Source organism: Sus scrofa, chromosome 6 (genome assembly GCF_000003025.6).
Source record: "Sus scrofa isolate TJ Tabasco breed Duroc chromosome 6, Sscrofa11.1, whole genome shotgun sequence".
NCBI classification, from domain to species: domain Eukaryota; kingdom Metazoa; phylum Chordata; class Mammalia; order Artiodactyla; family Suidae; genus Sus; species Sus scrofa.
In genome coordinates, this window is record NC_010448.4 from 107,219,529 (window position 1) to 107,244,543 (window position 25,015).

General features: G+C 46.3%; 1 long non-coding RNA gene across 2 annotated transcripts in view; it reads left to right on the forward strand.

Annotated features, from left to right (window-relative positions):
- LOC102162217 overlaps positions 1-23,063 on the forward strand; it is a 62,809-nt gene extending 39,746 nt beyond the window's left edge. Inside the window, exon 4 of one of the 2 annotated variants that reach the window (XR_298643.3) lies at positions 22,522-23,063. This is a non-coding gene — a long non-coding RNA (uncharacterized LOC102162217). Of the gene's footprint in view, positions 1-15,494; positions 17,365-22,521 lie in introns of those variants that run through there. The other variant, XR_002345060.1, reaches the window with a different exon arrangement.

A 25,015-nucleotide genomic window follows, 5' to 3' on the forward strand; every position in this document is an offset into this window, starting at 1 on the left:
GGCAACCAAGATGTCAGCTTCGACAGGCACCCCCCAGTGCTTCAGGCTGAAGGGGTAGAAGGAGGTGGCATTACTTGAATGTGGGATGGTCACCTAGCAGAAGTGGGACCACGGCGAGCCCATCTTGCAGGAGCCCGAGCTGGAGGCGATGCATCCTTTACGGGCAGAGGGCAGGGAGTGGAGAAAGGCTCATCTCCCTCCCCATCTCCCACTGGAACCTCTCACTGGCTGATGCTGAACCCAGACAGAATGCAGTGAGATCCTGGGGAGCACAGTCCGCAGGGGTCAGCCACTGTCTCCACTCTCAAGATTCAGGGCAGAGCAGGGGGACAGTGAGAAGGCACTTTGGCTCCAGTGTTCAGAAGCCTGCTTTGGGACTTCCTCCTTCCTGGAAAACCAGAAAGCCAGAGGACATGGGAAAAGGCCAGGGTCCTGGAAAGAGATTCTGCCAAGCCTGTGCTAAGTGCAGATAAAGCAACACCCCTGTGAGGAGTGCCCACCAGGCACCACTGTTCCCACAGAAACACTTATCCCTAAATAACTGCTGCAGCTCCCTCACCCATCACCACCATCCATGCCCCTGTTCTCAGAATGGTTGGCTTCGGCAGGTGACATTTCCAAGAATGCTCTGGCTGGGATTAGCAGGTTATGAATTCCCCCAGGGGGTCACTGAGAAATGTGACTCTTGTGTGCCTTGATAACTAAGAGGCATAATTGTTTGGCTTCCTATGGCAAATCCTGGGTTGTGGTGATATTTGGGGGATGAGGACATGGTCAGTTCTGGGAATCTGCAGCCTATTCCACGTCTCTTATTTGATTACTCTTATGCAGCTCTACAGAAACCGCCTGCTTTCTTATCTCGATGCATCCTGTGTGTGAGGTGTGAGAATATATTTATTGAGAGGTTGGGCGGGGGCATGGGTTGCTAAGCAACACTCTGGACTTGCAGAGCTGCAGAGTTTACACTCCTGGGTCACCTTGGGAAGATTTCTTGCTGCCCTGGACCTCTGGTCCCTCTCTTTGGCCAATGGGAGTTATAGATACTTCCTAATAATCCTGCCAGCCTCAAACATGCCCTCAAAAACACACTCCCCCACCCAGGATTGTGGAAGTTCCGGGGTCGGGGTCAAACCCTCACCACAGAAGCAGTCTGAGCCACAGCAGTGACAACTCCGGATCCTTAACCCACTGTGCCACCAGAGAACATCCAGAAATACTTTAAATAGAAATTGCCTATGGGAGTTCCCGTTGTGGCTTCGAGGTTAGAGAACCTGACCAGCATCCACAAGGACGTGGATTTTATCCCTGGTCTCGCTCAGTGGGTTAAGGATCCAGTGTTGCGGTGAGCTGTGGTGTAGGTTGCAGATTCGGCTTGCATCCCTCGTTGCTGTGGTTCTAGCATAGGGCACCAGCTACAGCTCTGATTTGACCCCTAGCCTGGAAACCGCCATATGCCATGGGTGCAGCCCAAAAAAGACCAAAAAAGGAGTTCCCATCGTGGCGCAGTGGTTAACGACTCCGACTAGGAACCATGAGTTTGCAGGTTCGGTCCCTGCCCTTGCTCAGTGGGTTAACGATCCGGCGTTGCCGTGAGCTGTGGTGTAGGTCACAGATGCGGCTCGGATCCCGTGTTGCTGTGGCTCTGGCGTAGGCCAGTGGCTACAGCTCCGATTCAACCCCTAGCCTTGGAACCTCCATATGCCGTGGGAGCGGCCCAAGAAATAGCAAAAAGACAAAAAAAAAAAAAAAGAAAGAAATTGCCTATAGAGTCCCTGTCATGGTTCAGCGGTTAACAAACCCGACTAATACCCATGAGGACGAGGGATCCATCCCTGGCCTCGATCAGTGGGTTAAGGATCCGGCATTGCCATGAGCTGTGGTGTAGGTCACAGACACGACTCAGATCTGACGTTGCTGTGGCATAGGCAGGCGGCTACAGCTCTGATTCAAACCCTAGACTGGGAACCTCCATATGCCACAGGTGCAGCCCTAAAAAGCAAAAAAACAAAGAGAGAGACACACACAAATTAAGGCCACAATATGATCTTATTTTTGATACCTATAAGGTTGGCGAAGATAAATGCAAAACGAAACCCAGAAAATGTAATGCCGGTCATGGTAATAATACCGATGAGAGAGATAGCAGGCTATAATACTCCTCATGAAAAAGTAAATTGATATGCCCTTTTTGTTCTAAAGATATTTTATTTATTCTTTTATTAGTCAGTAATTATCAAGTTCCTACTATATCCAGACATATTTTTAGGTGCTGGGAGTCATACAAAATATGTGGGATATGCCCTTTACAGAGGTTACGATTTTTTTTTTTTTTTTTTTTTTTGTCTTTTCATCTTTTCTAGGGCTGCTTCAGCGGCATATGGAGGTTCCCAGGCTAGGGGTCCAATTGGAGCCGCAGCTGCTCGCCTACGCCGCAGCCACAGCAACAGAAAATCTGGGCTGTGTTTGTAACCTACACCACAGCTCACGGCAACAATGGATCCTTAACCCACTGAGTGAGGCCAGGGATCAAACTCGCATGCTCAGGGATCCTAGTCGGGTTTGTTAATCGCTGAGCCATGACAGGAACTCCCCAGGATAAGAGAATTTTAGGACCTTGTGAGTAAAAGCCATCTGGCTGAGGCATGAGAGACTTGGGGAGAGTTGAGATAAGTCCCAAGAAGGCTGGATGGGGAGCTAATTATAAGAGAGCCCTGATACGAAGCCAAAGAGTCTGGGCTTCATTCTGCAAATAATCAGAACAATGGAGATTCATAAGCAGAGGAGTTATTAAGAGCTAAGACTGATGTCTAGAGTAAGAAAAAAGTGGTAGATGAACCCCCCCACACACAGATCCTGGTTTCTAAGACCATCAATGTCCAGGAAAAGGAACTCCAGTCCCTTGGAGAAAAGGCTGATGCTAAGGCTGGGGCAGGGAAATACAGCCTGAAGCATCCTGCAGTGCTGGAAAAGGAAATGCTAAAATAAAAAACCAAACACAGAACAATAAGGTACATCATAGGGACATGAGACCCAACCTGAGAGAGCTCCCAATGGCCAAAGCTGGAAGAGTTTGAGCAAGAAAATAAATAATGCAGTACTGGATTATAACCCAAAGTCTAAAATAAATATCCATGAGTCCCTACTGATAAAAGTAAATGAGGAGTGGAGTTCCTGTTGTGGCTCAGCAGAAACAAATCCATGAGGATGCAGGTTCACTCCCTGGCCTCGCTCAGTGGGTTAAGGATCTGGCATTGTCGAGAGCTGTGCTGTAGGTCACAGATGTGGCTTGGATTCTGCGTTGCTGTGGCTGTGGCGTAGGCCAGTGGCTATAGCTGTGATTCAACCCCTAGCCTGGGAACCTCCTTAGGCCGTGGGTGCAGCCCTAAAAAGACAAAAAAAAAAAAAAAAAGGAAATGAGGAGAGAAGAGGCAAATCTCTGTAGGAGATTTCTAAATAATTTACATAGATACTTCTGCCAGGAGGTGGAGCTAAGGTCCCCTCGGGGCCTCTCCCCACCTTGAGCGGGGGGCTGTGGTTAGTGACTTGCTTCCAAAGGGCAGAAGAGGGAGGGGCAGTAACTTCCTCAGAGGCGGAATCTAGCAAACACTACCTTGGCTTGGTGACCAAGGTCAATATCATCAGCGATAAGTCGTGTTTAGCTTGCACCTTTGATGTGATGCGATGAGAAGGGCACTTCACATTCACGGTGGTCCTACCCATAACTGCATAATTGTCAGGAAATGATCAGATAGACCCAAATTGAGAGACATTCAATAAGATACCTGACTCGGTCTCCTCAAAATTGTCAAGGTCATCAACAAACAAGAAAAGCCTGATAACCTGTCGCAGACCAGAGGAGACCGAAGAGCCTTGAGGACAAAATGCAGTATGCTATCCTGGACCCAGTCCGTGTCTTCTCAGCCCCATGCCAGGCAACTCATCTCACACACACACACACGTTGGGTCCACGTGAAACGCTGACTGAACAAGTAGATGAACGATCCTCCTTTCTTTCTTGCAAGCAGCTTTGCACTCTTCTTTTAATCTTGCCATGGCCCTGAGTTGTGGGGAGACAGAAAGTCCATTTTGCATGAAGACATGGAGACCCAGTGATCTCAGTGAATCATCCAGAGTGACACAGCTCCAACTGAGGCAGGGCCAGTGCTGCCCACAGCCTCCTGCTTCTTCGTCAGGGCTCTGGCCTGCAGACAGGAGCCACTTTCTGTGTGAAATAACCAAATTACAGTTAAAGTAACAAATGTTGGCTAAAACTCTCCTGAGACAATTGATTAATTATGGAATTTCCTAAGACAAGTTAGTTATGGAACTTGCTACCTAAGAGTAGCATCAAAAGTATTTGACAATTGTCTGTAAACTTCCCCTGAAAACACATTTTCAGAAATGATGTTAAACCCTCCGTAAGACAGAGAAGGAGTGAAACTCAGCCCATGTTTAGGTGTTAAACTTCTCTTGCTATCTGCTCCTTTTCCATCTTCCTTCCTTCCTTCCTTCCTTCCTTCCTTCCTTCCTTCCTTCCTTCCTTCCTTCCTTCCTTCCTTCCTTCTTTCTTTCTTTCTTTCTTTCTTTCTTTCTTTCTTTCTTTCTTTCTTTCTTTCTTTCTTTCTTTCTTTCTTTCTTTCTTTCTTTCTTGTAATCAACACATAGATACCAGAAACAGTATGTCTAGGATGAGGAACACAATTGTCTTTGATTTAAGAAGTATTAAAAAAAAAAAAAAAGCCCCAGGAGTTTCCATCATGGCGCAGTGGAAGCAATCCGACTAGGAACCATGAGCTTTAGGGTTCGACCCCTGGCCTCACTCAGTGGGTTAAGGATCCAGCATCGCTGTGAGCTGTGGAGTAGGCCGAAGACATGGCTCAGATCTTGCATTGCAGTGGCTCTGGCGTAGGCCAGCAGCTGTATCTCTGATTGGACCCCTAGCCTGGGAAGCTCCATATGCCAAAGATTAGGCCATAAAAAGCAAAACAAAACAAAACAAAAAACAAATGAAACAAACAACAAACAAAAAACAAAGAAAAAGCCCCAAACCTGGAAGATAGTTTGAGGAAATAAAAGTGTTAAGCTCGTGTTGAGAGGTCATCAGTGGTTCTAGGTGTCTACAAAAGGGGAACTAATACATCCTTGTTATAAGGAAATGCAAAAGGAGAACCATGCTGTGGCCATGCCCTGGAGGGCAGTAGAAGGGCCAGCACTTATAAAATAGAAGTGTAAACAAAATCAGTCAGTCACCGTGGAAAAGTGTGTAGTATAAAGGAGGTGGAAAAGAAAAGAATGAAAAAATTTTTTTTCTTTTTAGTGCTGCACTTGTGGCATATGGGAGTTCCCAAGCTAGGGGTCAAATCAGAGCTGTAGCTGCCAGCCTACACCACAGCCACAGACATAGCAACTCAAGATTTGAGCCACATCGTCGACCTAAACCACAGCTTACGGCAATAGCAGATCCTTAACCCACTGAGCGAGGCCGGGGATGGAACCTGAAACCTCATGGATACTACTGAGACACAATGGGAGTAACATTTTAATGCTTAATTTTTTTCTGAAATGAAGTTTTTAAGTAATATTACTTTATATATATGAAACTTTTTTCCTTGATTGTGGAAACCTGATGTGGTGGTAGAAAATTAAATTTATATGACTGACCCAGAATTTGGGGACAGTCAGGGCTGCAAAATGAACACTCAGCCAAGGATGGAAATATAGAAAGGCTGATACACTATGCTGTGTTCTGGAAGGTGATGCTTTCCCTCTGCCCTTCTGTTGGCTCTTTCTCTTCTCACTTAGAGAAGGAGATCTGAGGAGAACCCCCTCCCCCCCCGGGTCAGGAGGGTCACTTCCTTACCCTCTGGGCAGGACAGAGGCTTACTGATGGGTTCATTTGTGGTTGTTTAAAGGAGAGGGGGCCTGAATGGAAGCTATGGAGGAAATGTTAAGTGTAAACGCTATTAGAAAAGATGGAGTTCCCATCGTGGCTCAGCAGAAATGAACCTAACTGGCATCCGTGAGGATGCAGGTTCGATCCCTGATCCTCACATAAGGATCTAGCGTTGCTGCGAGATGTGGTGTAAGCTGGCAGCTATAGCTCTGATTCGACCCCTAGCCTGGGAACCTCCATATGCCTTGGGTACGGCCCTAAAAAGATTTTAAAAAAAGAAAAGAAAAGACAGTTAAGGTGATTTAGCGAAATGCTGACTCAATTCAAGACTCAGATCAAGACCCTGGAGCCCCCCTTCTCTCCCTGCATTCTGGAGCTGTGTCTGGGTGCATGTGAACACTTTGCTCAATGGGGTTGGGTTGAGGGGGATTAGTACCCCTGGGTCCATTCTGAGTTTGCTCAACAGGCAACATCATTCTCCTGATATCAGGTTCCACTCTGAGCCTGTATATATAGGCATTCTCATGGATCCTAGTCAGGTTCATTAACCACTGAGCCACAAAGGGAACTCCGACTCACAAAGCTTTTGAAAAAGTCTCTTTGGACCAAAACACACACTGGGCTCATACACAGCTAGATGCCACTGCTATCATCCTGGGCAGCTTAGGATATAATTTTGGGTTCCAGAACTAAAATTTTAAAATGGTGGTTCATCATATTCTTCCAGCCAAATGGAGGAAACAGGCTTCTTTCCATGAGTTAGATTTTATTTTCTTGTATCTTTTTTTTTTTTTTTTTTTTTTTAAACTCTGGATGTTTGAAGTGTCCTGTGTGAAATTCACCTCTGATGAAAGTGCTCTCAATTGAAAAAGTGGGGAGTTCCCATCTTGGCTCAGCAATAATGAACCTGACTAGTATCCATGAGGATCAGGTTTGATCCCTGGCTTCATTCAGTGGGTTAAGGATCCAGCGTTGCCATGAGCTGTGGTGTAGATCGCAGATGCGGCTTACGTCCCGTGTTGCTGTGGCTCTGGTGTAGGCTGGCAGCTGTAGCGCCAATCTGACCCCTAGGTGTGGCCCTAAAAAGACAAAAAAAAAAAAAAAAAGAAAGAAAGAAAAAAGAAAAAGTGGAAGATAATGTTAGGAACTCCTCTACTTCACTGAAGTCTTCCTGAGCTTTCCAGGCTTCCGCAACCACCAAACAGCACAAGAAGAAAACACCTCCATATCCTCGTTTCTTGACATTTAAACCCGAGTCCCTCTGGGATGATTTAGGTCTGGTTTAACAGTCTGATTCAGAGACCTGGTCTTCCTGGAGGTCTCAGAACTTGCCAGAAACGAGGCTATTGAAATACTCGTGCCAAAGCACTGTCAAGTTGGGTTAGAGATCGGTTATCTTGAGCAGAAAATCCTGATAAAAATTCTCGAGATTTCAATCCTCTAGACTTTACTGCAGAACGGAGTGGGTGGGGTGGGAGGGGTGGGTGGGGAAGGGGTAAAATGTTGTGAGAGGGGGTAAAAGAGAAATCTCCCCAGTAAGTTAATTTAACCTTCCAGAATTTATTAACCTCCTCTTGGTTGAAGTTCTAACCTGAGAGCTGCATCTTCCTCAGGAATATGCAGGATGTAGGAGTGGGCGGGGTGGGTGGGGCGTTAGTCATGGGCTCCTTATCACGGAAGCTCAGCATTGGGGTGGGGTGGGGTGGGGGGCTCTGTATGCAAGCTTCTTCGGATATCTGTCTGCTTGATGTTTGGACTTTGCATTGTTCTCCATGGAGATTGCCCCTTCTGCCCAGCTCCCCTTTTGAGTTTCTGTTTTCAAATTCTTCTGGAAATAAGACCCCCAGAGGTGGCAGGCAGCTGCAACATCTTGACAGCTTGCTTCCACTTCCTCTCAGCCAGAAGACCATGGGGGCAAGACCGGTGGTCACCTGCCCAGCCCTGCCCCGTGTGGCTTTGTTGGCTGAGGCGTCTGACCAGGGCACCTCGGAGGGGCCACAGAGGTGAGTCAATGTGGCCCATGTAAGCAGGACCCTTTGCGGGTTACTCAGCATTTCCCATCTTCCACTACACAGGACAAAAATGTCAGGGCTTCATGACAGAATTCTCTGTGTGTCCACACCCCTGAACTCCCCTCACTGCAGCTGTGAAAGTCTCAGGAAAGGACTCTGGTTCAGGAATTCTGTGACTCTTGTGGGGACTGTGGCACAGCTCCCTTGCTGACTAGTTTAATGTCCATGCTGTGTGGAAGTGAGGGGTCAAGACAACAGGGCCAGGGAGAGTGTTTGAGATCTGGGGACCCGGCACCGGCCAGCTGGGCCAAGGAGAAAGGCGCTGGGCAAAGGCAGGGACTGTCCCCTCTGGAGCCCGGGGAGGGGCCTGGGCAGGACGCAAGGTGCCAAGTTGAAAGGGGTTTTCATCTTCAAGCAGAAAGCACTTAGCAGCCATCTGAAGGATCATTAGGAGGAGGGGGAGAGATTATGCCAATTAAATCGAGACAATAGCATCTTGTTTCCCCTGCAGTGAACCCTGATAAAATTGCCTGTCCAGGGGAAGGAAAGTATTTCATTATTGTACCTTTGAAAAAGGATAATCCTTTCTGTATTTCCTCCCTGGGGGAGGGTGTCCTTTGTTCTTGTGCCTCTGACCCACAGCTACTCCTCACCTTTAGTTTCGGGGGAGAGAACTTGGTAGTTTAAAAAAAAGAATGGCTGTGGTATCTGCTGGCAGCTACAGCTTGCTTCGACCCCTAGCCTGGGAACCTCCATATGCCGTGGGTGTGGCCCTAAAAAGACAAAAGACAAAAATAAATAAATAAATACAATTTAAAAAATTTTTTTTAAAAAAGAGTGTGATTAAATGTTCTGTGAGACAAGGCAGGACCCGTCCCGGGGACTCTGATCCATCAATCAGGGCAGACACCGTGGTGATCTCACAGGCCTCCCCTTTCGGGTGGGGGTCCCTGCCCAAGGACTTCCTGGTGGGCCCTGCAGAGCTGACTAGGGGTGGGTGGCAGGTATCCTGAGCACGGTGGACACGAGTTTCTGGAGATGACATTTTAGATTCCAGGGCTACTGGTTACCACTCTGATGACCTTACTCTAGGACAGAAAGCATAACGCAGGGAGTCACTGCTTGCAACAGAATCACAAAACTGTGAAGGGGGAAGGATAGCCAAGCTCACGAGCCCAGTGTCTCCGTTCTGCAACAGACGACACTGAGGCACGAGGCTCTACTGATTGAGTGACTTTCTGGAGCTGGAATTACACACTGGCTGATGGAGTCCTAGGTGCTTGGTAGCCCATGGCGCTGTGGCCAGATGGTGCAGGCTCCAGGAGTGTTTGAGAACAACAGGGGAGATTAGAAACCCCGCCTGTCTCAGTTCCCCAGGTCACTGTGTGCTCAGCACAGTCAGGAAATTTCAAGTATCCTTTTCTCAGCCTTAAAAGTTGTCTTAGGGAGTTCTCGTCATGGCTCAGTGGTTAATGAATCCGACTAGGAACTATGAGGTTGGGGGTTCGATCCCTGGCCTTGCTCAGTGGGTTAAGGATCTGGCGTTGCCGTGAGCTGTGGTGTAGGTTGCAGATGTGGCTCAGATCCTGCATTGCTATGGCTGTGGCATAGGCTGGTGGCTACAGCTCCAATTAAACCCCTAACCTGGAAACCTCCATATGCCACTGGATAGGCCCTAGAAAAGGCAAAAAGACAAAAAAAAAAAAAAAAAAAAAAAAAAAAGGTGTCTTAAGAGTTCGCACAGCTTGATAAAGGTCCAGCATGGTCTCTGCAGCAGCTCACTTCACGGCTGAGGTTTGGGTTCAATCCCTGGCTGGGAACCTCCATATACTGCCAGAGCGGCCAAAAAAACCCCAAAGTTGTGTCCCTCACTGAGGACGAGAGCCTTCCCAGCCTTGAGTGAGGAATGTCTATTTCTCGGTGTCCTCTATCCCCAGGATGATCCTTTCTTTCAGATGAAATGCAAAGCCCTTACCTTATCTTAGACAGGGAAGTGGCTGAGACCATCTTTTCCAGAGTCTGGTCATCAACTTAGCGTGGTCCTAACTCCAAAGGAGTGGTGGCAATCAGGTTTCAGACCAGAAAGCTGATCCTCACTCCGCTGGAGAGGACATCCTGTTACTGCGTTGGGGGCGGTGGCTTTCCTGGGGGACCTGATCACAGTATCTGTGCCAGTCTTCACTGGGGTGTGAATGGCCAGAAACTTTGATTTTAGGATGAGCAGTAGGCTGGGGAGTTTTGATAATACTAGCAGGGATGGGTTGGGAGGAGAGGCATGGGGAGGGAAGGGGGATACTGGCCTGGTCCTGGACTAAGTCTTTTGGGAAGAAAATGTACTGGAAATGGTAAATGGTAGTGAGATGGGAGCAGAGCTCAAAGAAATGAGCATCTAACAGCAGATGTTCTTGGAACAAGACAGACATCTCCAGTACTTTAGACATGCTGTGCATATTAGAATTTGGAGAGTATTTTGAGCCTTCCTAGGGCATTTATTCTTGAGCCTTTCTTACCAAAACTCCCACCAATTTGTCTTTAAAAAAAAAAAAAAAGGTAGGAGTTCCCATTCCTTAGTGGTTTATGAACCTGACTAGTATTCATGAGGATTAGGGTTCAATCCCTGGCCTCGCTCAGTGGGTTGTGGTATAGGTCGCAGACAAGTCTCAGATCCTGCGTTGCTGTGGCTGTGGAGTAGGCCAGCAGCTGTAGTTCTGGTTAGACCTCTAGCCTGGGACCCTACATATGCTGCAGGTGTGGCCCTAAAAAGGAAAAAAAAAAAAAAGTTAAAAAAAAGATAAAATACCTGAAATCTAGGTTTATTTGGAGTTAAGAATAATTATGATATTTTCGATGTTAAGAGGACAGTAAACGATAAAAGATTGAGAAATCTATACTGCCAGCAACTTTCTGATCCCCCTATCAGTGCAGAGGTAGAGCAGAGGGACCCAATACAAGGGAATGCAGGAGAGCGTAGGAGCACTGCAGACAGGGTTGCAGAGCTGGGGAGGAACAGGTGCACAGTCGCCTTGCCTTGTCCTAGCTGTGACCTCTGTGCTCCTTGGACTTCTCCAGGAGAGAGGCCAGCAGGACCAAGAGGGAAGGGGAGAGGGCAGGGTGCAGCTGGAGAAGGGCTCTTAGAGTCATTTCTCAGCCCCTCCTGGCACAGGAAGCAGCAGAGGACCAAGCTGCTCTGAAATATGGATGGTGTGGTCACCCCACATTAGAAACCTGAGCAAGGGCCAACAGCCTAATCAGACCTGATTGTTTCTCCAAGCAGATAGAACTTTTTTTTTTTTTTTTGTCTTTTCTAGGGCTGCACCTGCTGCTTGTAGAGGTTCCCAGGCTAGGGGTCTAATTGGAGCCGTAGCCGCCAGCCTACACCATAGCCACAGCAACTCCGTATCCGAGCCATGTCTGTGACCTACACCACAGCTCATGGCAATGCCAGATCCTTAACCCACTGAGCAAGGTCAGGGATTGAACCCGCAACCTCACAGTTCTGAGTCAGATTCGTTAACCACCGTGCCACAATGGGAAATCCTAGAACCTATTTTTTGAATTGCACAGAATTCCAGGGTGCCTTAAATCACCAGATAAAAAAAGCTGTTTTAAAACCCCAAAACAAGAGTTCCTGCTGTGGCACAGAGGGATGGGCAGTGTCTCTGCAGCAGAGACACAGGTTTGATCCCCTGCCCCGCACAGTGGGTTAAAGGATCCTGCGTTGCCCCAGCTGTGGTGTAGATTACGACTTCGATTCAGATTTGATCTCTGGCCTGGGAATGTCCATATGCCTGGGGCGGCCAAAAAAAGAAAAGAAAATAAAACAAAACAAAAAGGAAACAAACCCCAACAACACATCAATGCAGTGCGCCACCACCAGAACCATCTTTAACCCTCTGCGCTCTGGCATGCAACTAGTCTGCAGGAGGTGAAAAACCAGCCTTTTCTTATTTGTGAAAGCACTCAGCAATCCAGAAATAAACATGGCAGCCGATGTGGATTTGAGAACTAAAGGATATCTTTCAAGTCTAATAAATGTGATAAAAATAAACAACGCCCTTTCATAAATTTAATGGAGCATGGCTCTCTGTTTATCTTGTGTCATGTACTCGAGATTACCCCACTGGAAGAAGAAAACACTTGATTAATGTGGGGAGTCTCTTCTGTGATCTGCTGTGGTTGCAAAATATTTTTCTACTTCCTGCCATGCCCTTTTTTGCTTCTCTAAGGAAGTTGTTAGTGGTATACTTTATAATAATGAAAATGTGGCAATTTTGAGTGAGAAAATTCAACACATTCCTGAGTCACGGCCATTCTCCCATGTGGTAGTTAGTTTTAAAAGTTTAATGTGTTCTTTCTGTTCTTTTCTTCCATCCTGTGGCAGATGAGTTTTACTTTGGGTGTTCATGACACCTGAGAATAATGACAGCAACAATAAATACACCTACTACTTATTGAAGTTCCAGACAAAGCACTCTCTAGAAATTATTTAGCCACACAGTCCTGTGAAATGAGTCCTGTTATGATTCCCTCTTTGCTGATGGGAACCTAAGTTTTTGAAGTGAGGTCTTTTGCTCAAGGTCATACAGCAATTAAATGGTGGGCAATGGGGTTTAAGACCAGTTCTCTCTAACTCCTATTCTTACTGGAATGACTATGTCCGTGTCCCATAGGACTGAGGCGTTGAATGAAGCCTCTTATTGAGCCCGAATATGATAAGAGCATTGTTCAGGTATCAGACAATGTTCTAGGCACTGGAGATAGGGGACAAAAGCAGACAAAACCCCTGCCCTTCTGGAGGTTATATTCTAGTGAGGCCAGTGAGATGAGCTATCAAATCAACAAAATAAATGATGGATTATACACTAGGTAAGTGCTAAATATGATGAGGGGAAAAATAAATCAGGACATGAATATAGAAAGCATGAACACAGGGAGTGCTGTTTTATTTTATTTTATTTTATTTTATTATTATTTATTTTCCTTTTAGGGCTGCACCCGCAGCATATGAAAGTTCCCAAGCTAGCTGCAGCTACTGGTCTGTGCCACAGCCACACTGGGTCCTTAACCCACTAAGCCAGGCCAGGGCTTGAACCTGCGTCCTCATGCATACTAGTTGGGTTCATTACTGCTGAGCAGTAATGTGAACTCCAAGGGGGTGCTATTTTATTTTTATTTTTGCTTTTTAGGGCTGTACCCACGGCATATAGAGGTTCCCAGGCTAGGGGTCGAATTGGAGCTACAGCTGCCAGCCAACACAGCAACACCAGATCCGAGCCGTGTCTATGACCTACACCACAGCTCAAGGCAATGCCAGATCCTTAACCCACTGAGCGAGGCCAGGGATCGAACCCACCGCCTCACGGTTCCTAGTCAGATTTGTTCCTGCTGTGCCACGATGGGACCTCTCAAGGGGGGGGCAATTTTTTTTTTTCCCACTGTACAGCAAGGGGGTCAGGTTATCCTTACATGTATACATTACAATTACAGTTTTTGGGGGGGGGCAATTTTAGATAGAAGAGTCAGGGAAATCTTGGTTAAGGTGGTGAGATTTGAAGAAAGAGCTTGAGGAGGTGAGGACATGTGTTGCAAAGGCCCTAAAGTATGGCTGTGCTTGGCATGTTTCAGGAGCCAAAAGAAGACTAGGGTGGGGGCAGAAGTAGCTGAGCGAGAGGCAGGCAGTAGATGAGATGAGAAAGGCCCGTGGAGGCTGGGCGGCGTACGGCTTTGTAGGTCCTACACTCGTTCATCATCATCCTTGGAGGATACGTTCCAAGACACTCCCCGCCCCCCTCGCCCCTGTGGACACCTCTAACAGTGGAGAGTGTCGAACTCTATATATGCCACTTTTTTCCTGTGTACATACAGCTTTGATACAGTTCAATTTATAACTTAGGCACAGTAAGAGAGCATCCGAATTGCCAGTATCCCTACTTTTGTGCTTGGACGCCATTATTAAGTAAAATCAGTCACCTGAATACAAGCACTGTGGTAGTGTGACAGTCATCCGATAACTCAGAGACGAATAGGTGGGACAGAGTGGGATTTCGCCCATCACACGGTCAGAATAGTGGGCAATTGAAAACTTATGAATTGTTTATGTCTTATGAATTTAATAGTTAGTATGTTCAGACCACAATGACCTTGGGTAACTGAAACCACTGAAAGTGAAGGGCAGATGAGGGGTGCTGACCGTATGGGAACATCACTATTTACACAGAATGTGATGTGGACTCTATAGAGGGTTTTGAGCAGAAAAGTGACCTGCTCTGACTTATTAATTAATCAATTAAGGTTTTTTTTTTTTTTTTTTTTTTTTTTTTAGGAGTGCAACTACAGCATAAGGAAGTTCCCAGGCTAGGGGTGGAATCGGAGGTGCAACTGCCGGCCTACACCACAGCAACACCAGATCTGAGCCACATCTGCGACCTATACCACAGCTCACAGCAATGCCAGATCCTTAACCCACTGAGTGAGGCCAGAAATGGAACCCACATCCTCATGGATACTGGTCAGGCTCCTTTCGGTTGAGCCACAATGGGAACCCCTGACTTAAATTTTTAAAAGGATTCCTCTGGCTGCTGTGTGAGGTGGACTCAGGAGGGACAGGGTGGAGCCAGGGAGCCTGGCTAGGACATGCTGGCAGTAAACTCGGCATGGACGATGGTGGCTTGTCCCAGGGCAGGAACAAAAGCGGGGATGGCTAGCGGACCAGTTCTCAGCATAAATGGAGGTGGATGAGAACTTGCTGATGGGTTGTGGGATGTGAGATAAAGATAAGTGTTAGGCTGTTTCCGGTGAGACCCTGTGAGGAGTTAAAACACAGTGACTTAAAATCAAAATGGAGATGCATTTTCTGTGGAAGACACCACAGAGAGATGAGGAAATAGGTGATTTATAAAATGGGCTCCTGTGAATAACTTTTACTCCACGAAGTGAGTTTATTGCCAAACAAGAGACACTGAGAGGGGGCTTCTAAGAGTATATGGTGGATGCAGATTGACTGGAGGTTCTCCTATGTGATAGAAAAGTCTACAAAGATAAGATCTTTTCCTGTCTCTTCTAGAAAGTATCTTGTCTAGCCCAGCCTTGAAGGAAGAACATTTGTCACAAACCCTCATCATGCAGGAACCTACAATGGTGCCTGAATGGGCCAGGGCAGTTAGTGGCTCCCGGAGAATATTCTGAGGGTGAGGGTAGGTTCTGAGATATGCAAAGCCCGCCTGTGAACGGAGATAGGCTTATCAGGCCAGAATCGTGTTGGTTCTCAGAGGAAGTAGGGAACAAGGAATGGGGAAGGTTTACGGGTGGCAGGAATGGGGTAGAAGGACCTTTATCTATGTTGGGAAGTCTAATCCAGAAGCCATTCAATGCTCTAAAGGCCAAGGCATGGAGGTCATTTCCATGGATCAAGGTAGTTTGGGGATTGGGAAATTAATCAGGCTAGAATTTCCGGGAAAACCTCTTCTGTCCCCACCCCCACCTCAACTACCAGAGTGTTGTAGACTCCGACATAGATTTTATTTTATTTTATTTTATTTTGTTTCGTTTCATTTCATTTCGTTTTGTTTTGTTTTTTGTCTCACCCATAGCACATGCAAGTTTCTGGGCCAGCGATCAAAACCCACGTTGGATCCATAACCTACTTCACCATGAGGGAACTCCTAAGGCAGATCTTTAAAAGCAATCTATTTCTTTGAGGGCCTGGGGAGAATTTCCTGAACTTCGTGGGGATAATTGCCAAACTCTCATGTCCCAAGAGTAGAAAACTCTGGGGAAAACCAGTGGTCTGGGGTATAAGGATAATCATAGCTCACTTTTACAGAACACTTGCTAAATGCTGGGGGCAACTAAAGGGCATTTTCTCATCTAACCCTCACACCATCTGAGGGCACAGGTACCCTTATTATCCACATTTTGCACGTAAAGAAAGGGAGTCTTGGAGAACCAGGTAAACTGCCCAATCTCATCCAGCCAGTTAGAAGCAGATCTGAGAGCCGAGCCTCCTTAAAACCCGTCCGCAGGCAGGGGACACACCAAAAGGAGGCTGGAGGGCTTTGCAGGGGGAATTGCTTTTCCCGATGTTCCTAGAAATGGGTCACAAAAGGCTGAAAGCCAGTTAACCTTGATTTCAAATTTAGGAGTAGTTAGTTTTCTCAACATTTGACTCAGAAAGAAACACCGCCCCTCTTCCTCCTTGAAGTAATTTAATTTTCACATTATATTTGAAAGGAAGTCCTCTATTTACCTAATGCTTTCCTGTTCAGTCCTTTCAGGCTATGAATCTTGCATATTTTATACACACAAAGGTGACTTTTCCTTCCTTGAGTGACCAACGCTTATCAGCCCAAGCAACTGATACTGAGCTCATAAATATGTCAGTCCCAGCTCAGTCTCGGCCCTTCTCCGCTCTGAGCGTAATTCTCCTATGACAGTTCTCCTCCTCCTCTCTTTTCCTAACCCCGTGGAGATTGCACTTGTGTCTCCCAAGCACCCTCGAAGTCTGTTTTGGTTTCACTCCCCATCGGCAAGTATAAAAATGACTGACTGTTGCTTACACACCAAAGCCATTTCAGCAGAAGCCTGCAGACAATATAAAACAAGGCCCGTGGAGCCAGCGCCTTCCGATTCCAATTAAATATTTCCTGTGAGTCGTGCCAATTGTGCATCTTGGAAGAACATTTGAAAGCAGAAGTTTGAACTCACGGGGACCCCATTGCCTTAAAAACCTGTTTCCTGTTTGACAAGATTTTACTAGCAGGAGCAAAGTAGCACATTCAGCAACAAAAGACATTGTCAATGGTTCAGAGATGCAAAGGCAATGATTTCCTCTCACAGTGCCCACCAGCACGGCCCCGATGAGTTGCAAATTTCCCTCTTCCAGATAAATCTCTCTGAACATTAGACCCCTATTGCCAGGGACCCTAATGACATTTCCAGGATTACAGGAAATATTTGCTTATCTCACTTCTGTCCATCCTACCCTACGCTGTCTTATAAAGTTTGAAAAGTTTTCAAGACAACCTCACAGTGGTCATTGTTTCCCTTGTACAGGTGAGAAAAATAAGGCTCAGGGTTGATCCATTACTAAGGTTTGTATGTGGTTGTCTAGGCTGCCAGGGACTCAGTGTTCCAGGTGTCACACGTGTCCTGACTTTGCACAAGTTACTAACACGCTTGCCGTCTCTTCTTCCCAATCCCTAAGACAGGGGTAAATGGCAGCAGGAATTTGACATTATGGATTGGAAAGACCTTTAAGTTGATTGTAAGAAAGGAACCATGATAATCACAAAGTATTGTTATTATTACTTTAAACATCATCACTAGAGTTCCCTGGTAGCTCAGCAGGTCAAGGATCTGGTGTTGTCATTTTTGTGGCTCAAGTTGCTTCTGTTACCCAGGTTGGATCCCTGGCTGAGGAACTCTTGCATGCCACAAGTGCAGCCTATATATGTATATATATAAATTATATGTATTTTATAATTTTATTATATAGTATATAATTATAAACTATAATAATATAAATAAATTATATATAATTATATGTTTTATATGTATATTATGGAGGTACCTCAGAAAACTAAATATAGAACTATCATATGACCCAGCAATCCCACTCCTGGGCATATATCCGGACAAAAATTTCATTGAAGAAAATACATGCAGGAGTTCCCAACGTGGCTCAGTGGTTAACAAACCCAACTAGTATCCGTGAGGGAGTGGGTTCAATCCCTGGCCTTGCTCAGTGGGTTAAGGATCTGGCGTTGCTGTCAGCTATGGTGTAAGTCGCAGACGTGACTCAGATCCCATGTTGCTGTGGTAGTAGCTGGCCGGCAGCTACTGCTTGGATTCAAGCCCTAGCCTGGGAACCTGCATATGTCATGGGTGCAGCCCTAAAAATGACCAAAAAAAAGATAGAAAAAGAAAAAGAAAAAGATACATGCATCCTTATGTTCATAGCTGCACTATTCACATAGTCAAGACATGGAAACAATCTAAATGTCCATTGACAGATGAATGAATTAAGATGTGGTATATTTACACAATGGAATACTACTCAGCCATAAAAAAGAAAAATAATGTCATTTGCAGCACTCTCAAGCTATGTGAAGTATGTCAGAAAGAGAAAGACATATATCATATGATATCACTTATATCTGGAATCAGTGTATGTCACAGATGAACCTATCTACAGAAAAGAAACAAACTCATGGACATGGAGAACAGACTTGTGGTTGCCAAGGGGGAGGGTGTGGAATGAACTGGGAGTTTGGGGTTAGTAGATGCAAACTGTTGCATTTGGAGTGGATAAGCAATGAGATCCTGCTGTATAGCACTGGGAATTATACCTAGTCACTTGTGATAATATGAGAAAAAGAATGTATACATGGTGTGTGTGTATATGCTTGTATATATGTGTGTGTGTGTGTGTGTGTGTGTGTATATATATATATATATATATATATATATATATATATGACTGGGTCACTTTGCTGTAGAGCAGAAGTTAATAGAACATTGTAAGTCAACTATAATAAAAATGAAAATCTTTTAAAAATAAATTTAAAAATATGTAAAAATATATATATCATTATTTTTTAAATTACCTTAGTTCTGGAACTCAAAGCACCCATGATCTGATCTGGTCCCAGTCTACTAGTATACCAGTCTTTTGTCTAGTTATGACTCACTCCTCCTACTCCCCCATCTCTCTCTCTCTCTCTCATGTGCACACACGTGCGCACACACACACACACAGAGGCTACTCCCTTGGTAAATTTTGCCCTCTGGCTCTTTGTCCACATGGTCTTTCTACCTGGGGCACTCAATCGTCCCTCCCATGGTCCCCCTATCTTCAGGAGGCTGTCTCACCCTGCTTGGGGATCAGGCTGGTGAACTACAGAGGTTAGTATCACAACTTGAAGCTTTGCATGTGTCGTCATTGTGGCTTCGGCAAGTTATTTAGCCTCTCCAAGCTCATCTTTAAGTTGGGCTAAGACCCTTTACCTCACCATAATGTGACAACTAAATGAAACCCATGTGACCCCCCAGGGCCCAGGATAAGCACAGAATACACTAGAGCCCCCACCTCCCATCCCCTGGGCTAAAATTCTGTCCCTCCCTTATGCCACAAAGGGGCTTTGCATGTACCTGTCTGACAACAGTCACCAAATTCTAGCTTGTGTTGTTGACCCTCCTGTATGTCTTTGCTGCCTGAATGAGATTGTAGGCTCTTGGAGAGCCAGGAAAATGTTGACTTATTTTTGTGTCCACCACTGTCCTTGGCTCCCAGGAAGTTCTCAGTGCTATTGATAGAACTCCAGGAATGTTAGGGACTGGCTCTCCTGGAACTGCTTCCCTTGTAGGGTGGGTTTGACTAACACTCCTGCCTACCTTGCAGGGCACAGCTCAGCCCTAACGGGGGTGGGGGGTGGGGGGCAGTGAGCAAGCATTCCAGCGCTTCTTCCAAGGCTCAGCCTCCAAACTGCCTGCTCTAACCCCGTCTGCTTTGCACAGATGTAACCGTGAACTTTCTGCGTGACCATGTGAGTAAATTTGTTAAAGTGAGATTCAAGCATTCATTTAATAAACTTACAATATTGATACTTTTAATGGATAGGTCTATTGATACTTTCAATCGATAGGTCTACATTCTTTTGACCTCTTACTCATGTGATTTTAATCTCATGAAAATCATGAGAGGTGGCCTCCCCCCACCCCCATTTTGCAGCACTGTGAAGCTTAGATAATACTTGTGATATCCTGTGCTAGGTTCTAGAGGTATCCATTAGTGACAGACACCACGTTCTTGTTTGGTAAAATCACACAGTAGTGGCAGAGATAGGCAAATGAATCAATAAACGCATTGTGAGGCGCATATACTAAGTTATCAAGTGGGGACACAGAGAGGAGAATGACATTTTTGGGAATGAGAAATTATGAGAAAACAGACCCTATTTGAACAGAATCCTGAAGGATGAGAATTCAGGGGACAGATAAAGGGGAAAAGGTAATTCTAGGAATAGGGAACAGTGTGTTCAAGATCAAGGAGGAAGGAACAGAGCCGATTGCAGCTGCAGTAGAATGAGGAGGTGGAACAGGCTAGGACAGTACTCTGTGCCACGCCAAAGAGCTTGGTCTTTTTTCTGTAGGCAATGGGGAGCCATCAAGAGCTGAACATAGGGGAAATTACTCTGGTATTTTCTTTTTTCTTCTCCTTTTTTTTTTTCTTTTTTGCCACACCCATGGCATGCTGATGTTCCAGGGTTAGAGATCAAACCTGCACTACAGCAGTGATGATGCCATGTCCTTAACTACTAGGCCACCAGGGAACTCCACTCTAGTGTTGTCTGATGATTCACTTTGGAGGTCATGGAGCAGGAGGAGATCATGAAGATGCTCTGAGTAGGAGTTCCTGTCATGGCTCAGGGGGTTAAGAACCCAACTAGTATCCATGAGGATTCGGGTTCCATCCCTGGTCTTGCTCATTGGGTTAAGGATCCAGTGTTGCCATGAGTTGTGGTATAGGTCGCAGATGCGGCTCGGATCCTGTGTGGCTCTGGCTGTGGTGTAGGCTGGAAGCTACAGCTTTGATTTGACCCCTGGTCTGGGAACCTCCACATGCCATGGGTGTGGCAGTAAAAAAAAAAAAAAAAAAAAAAAAAAAAAAAAAAAAAAGCCCTGAGCCCTAAAGTTCTATTAGCATTGAACGCTATTCTAATACAAATATAAATTATCATCATCATCATCATCATCACTTCTGGATATTAGCAAAATTAAGCTTCTCCCATTTCTTCTTTTTTTCCCCCCTGCTTTTTAGGGCTGCACCCACGGCATATTGAAGTTCTCAGGCTAAGGGTCAAATCAGCTATAGCTGCCGGCCTCCGGCACAGCCACAGCAAAGTGGGATGCGAGCCGTGTCTGTGACCTACACCACAGCTCACGGCAATGCCGGATCCTTAACCCACTGATGGAGGCCAGGGATTGAACTCGAGTCCTCACGGACACTAGTCGGATTCGTTTCTGCTGAGCCACAAAGGGAACTCCTAAGCTTCTTCCATTTCAATGCTTATTTCTTCTTTGGATAAAATTGAGAGGAAATATGCTGTGTAGCCAAAACACTTCCTGATAGGGGCAAAAGATCTCAAAAAACATTCCTTTTGTGGAATGTTTTGGCCCACAGTATGGTCATTGTTAATCATTTGCTTGACTCTATTTCGCTCGTTAGTGGAAATACAGTGTGTCTGAGGGGATCTCTTAGGACAGTTTCCCGGCATGCTTTTTCCCGAGAGTCCTTCCCTAGACCCTGCTGCAGGCAGAGCCCTTTGTAGCATCCAGCCAGCCTGGCCCAGCCCCATGAGCCCCAAACAAGTATATATTCAGACACATACTACGCAGGCGTGTGTATTTTGTGCATATGTATATTTTAAAATAGGGATGGAGAAGAATACGGAATTTGGGGGAAAAGATAATTGAGCATCATTGAGCCCAAAGTTTCCAGAGCCTTCCCTTGACTAGAACAGCCCAGTTCCTGCCCAAGCAGAGTCCTGGCTGCAGGGCCCATGTGTAACCAGCCTGCGCAGCCCAGGGAGGGCCTGGGGCTCCTGCCCCTATTGGTCCCCTGCGGCTGCCTCATGTGACCAACCCTGCGTAGGAAGTGTCCTTGAACAGCTTTTTTCTTTCTTTCTTTGTTTTTTTAAACAGCACCTGACTGATTCCATGTGAAATGTCCTTAACGTAGTGAGCTCACCAACAGATGGTGCTGCTGGGGCCGGTCCCTGTACAAACAATCTTCTCATCCTCGGCAGGGCTGGCTTCTCTGGCTTTCCAAGCCAGGCTTTTCACGTTCTTTCCATTTTCAAGGATTGAGGTCTTGCTCTTTTGCACCTTCTTGCAGGGCCCTCCGAGGGAGGTCATTGTGTGCAGTAGAGCAGGCGCTCCCTGGGAATGGGATCTCCCCAAGGTCACCCAGGTGGGCTCGCTCTTCCTTTGTGGCCCCCACCTCCAGAGCCCACCTTCCCTTTGTGTGGCCTGAATAGATCTGAAGAGTCAGAGAATTCTAGAGGCTTCTTCCAAGGACACCAGGCATTGGCTCTGGATCAGTGGAGCTTCCAGAATCTTGGAGTTCTGCCCCCAGCCAGATGTCATTTCATGGTGGTAGGAAGGTCTGACGCAGGCCCTGTGATGTCTTCACGTGGGGAAGAAGGCCTCGGGTGACTGAGCCCTGGGCTGGATGATGCCCCAGGTGTGGTGCCCGTGGAGGTGGTAAGTCCTGACCCTGATCTGCTCCTTTGTACATCTGCCTGGGTCTGCAGGGTCTCGCTTCCTCCTGAAATGGAGAGAGGAGGGCCCAGGGTGCTGGAGAGTCTCCCAGAGAAGTGGGGAGGGCAGCAGTGGAGAAGTGCAAGAGAGCATCACATCAGGCATGGGGGCCGCTCCCCCAAGAGTTCTGAGATGCTTCTGAGAAGCTGTAAGAGGCCTGAGCTGGGTTCTCTCCTTCAGTGCAGGCAACTGGGTGTGGATGCTGGCGCCAGGAAGTACATTGGAAACCTTGCTTTTCTACTAATGGGCCTCAGTTTCCTCTTCTGTAAAGTGAAATGTGCAGTATCTTCCCCGCAGCTGGCACAGGCGTGTGCACTCCCATCCCTGGGCCTGGCTCCCAGCCTTTGGAGATACGGACAAGACTGTCGGGTGAGCTCCAACCACCGCTGCTCTGTCCCGCAGCTTTACGAGGTCGAAAGGACTGGAAGGTCATCTGGTCAGCTTCCCGCACTTGGTAAGCACTTGGCTAACCTGTGAAGGAAAGTCAGCATCCTGTCTGAAATGGGTACCAAAGACGAGTGTGGAGGGAGAGGGCTGAGCAGGCCTGGGTGATGGAGAGCGTCTGTGTGACACTGATGTTCCCGCTGATACCCATCTGCTCTCCACCCTCTCTGGGACCACACTTGTCAGAAAAATTACCCTCACCCTCCTTCAGGCTTCTTTCCCATTCCTCAGAGTCCTTTTCCTCAACCGCAGGGCCTTCTTTTTTGGGGTATACTCATTTAATTCATTTTATGTGAGGCTGTGATCATCATCAAAACAGAGTGAATTAAAAGTTCTTGAACTTGGAGTTCCTGTTGTGGCTCAGTGATAATGAACTGACTAGTATCCAAGAGGACCTGGATTCAATCCCTGGCCTTGCCCGTGGGTTAAGGATCCGGCGTTGCTGTGACTGTGGTATAGGCTGGCAGCTGCAGCTCCGATTTGACCCCTAGCCTGGGAACCTCCATATGCTGCAGGTAAGGCCCTAAAAAGAAAAAAAAAGTCCTTGAACTTGAAAGGAAAATATTCTTAGTAGCTATGCACAAAATATCCTCTGAACTGTAGTTTCTCACTGTATGTTGATAAGCTTTGAGAAAACAGTCTCTCTTTAGTATTAAAAACATATTGATTGCTGAAATTCTCATGTATTAATCATTAACTTACCTTATTAAAAACTTTCAGGAGTTCCCGTCGTGGCGCAGTGGTTAACGAATCCGACTAGGAACCATGAGGTTGCGGGTTCGGTCCCTGCTCTTTCTCAGTGGGTTAACGATCCGGCGTTGCCGTGAGCTGTGGTGTAGGTTGCAGACGCGGCTCGGATCCCGCGTTGCTGTGGCTCTGGCGTAGGCCAGTGGCTACAGCTCCAATTCGACCCCTAGCCTGGGAACCTCCATATGCCGCGGGAGCGGCCCAAGAAATAGCAACAACAACAACAAAAAGACAAAAAAAAAAAAACAAAACAAAAAAAAACCTTTCAATTATAAGAGTTCCTGTCATGGATCAGTGGTTAAGGAATCCAACTAGGAACCATGAGGTTGCAGGTTCGATCCCTGGCCTTGCTCAGTGGGTTAAGGATCCGGTGTTGCCGTGAGCTGTGGTGTAGGTCGCAGACATGGCTCAGAGCCTGTGTTGCTGTGGCTCTGGTGTAGGCCAGCAGCTACAGCTCTGATTAGACCCCTAGCCTGGGAACCTCCATATGCCACAGGAGTGGCCCTAGAAAAGGCAAAAAGACAAAAAAAAAAAAAAAAACAGGAGTTCCCGTCGTGGCGCAGTGGTTAACGAATCCGACTAGGAACCATGAAGTTGCGGGTTCGATCCCTGCCCTTGCTCAGTGGGTTAACGATCCGGCGTTGCTGTGAGCTGTGGTGTAGGTTGCAGACGCGGCTCAGATCCCGCGTTGCTGTGGCTCTGGCGTAGGCTGGTGGCTACAGCTCCAATTCGACCCCTGGCCTGGGAACCTCCATATGCCGAGGGAGCGGCCCAAGAAATAGCAAAAAAAAAAAAAAAAAAGACCAAAAAAATAAAACAAACAAACAAAAAACAATTTTTGATTATGGTTGATTTACAATGTTCTGTCAATTTCTGCTGTAGAGCTAAGTGATTTCATCATATGTACATACATATACATACATTTCTTTCTCATTATTTTCCATCATGTTCTATCACAAGTGATTGGATATAGTTCCCTGTACTGTCAAGCACTTTAAATGATCTTACTTAAGCCTCATAATAACCCTGAAATGCAGGGTTTCCTATCTCCATTTTACAGGTGAGGGAGTCCAAGGCGCAGACAGGTTAAGTAATTTGCATGACAGTGGTGAAACTTAGTGGAGATTTGAACTCAGGCCTGTCCAGTTCAGAGGCCCTGCTCTTCCTTCGTGTCACCCCCTAACCAGGCTGAACACAGCAAAACCCTGGTCAGGTGATGTTTTTATGGGGACATGTGGACACAGGTATTTCTCTGGCCCTCAATATCCTCAAATGGGGCTAAATTAGATTCTTCTTAAACCATTTGCAAGACTTAAAAAAGTATTATCTATGTAGTCTTCCATCAGTGTTGATTGAAACACATTGTATATATCCAAAATGATAAACAGACATTAATTGGGATGGGCATGGCCCAGATAGGAAAGGGAATAATATAATGTTGTGACTACAGTAAGCTGCATTTAAAGTGTTCACTCCTGTAGACTTTAGCCATACATCTGTTGTCAATTTTAATATATATTTGGTCACGTTAAAAATACATTTTTGCAAAAGTAGAATTTGGAAGTTCCCTGGTGGCCTAATGGTTATTGATCTGGCACTG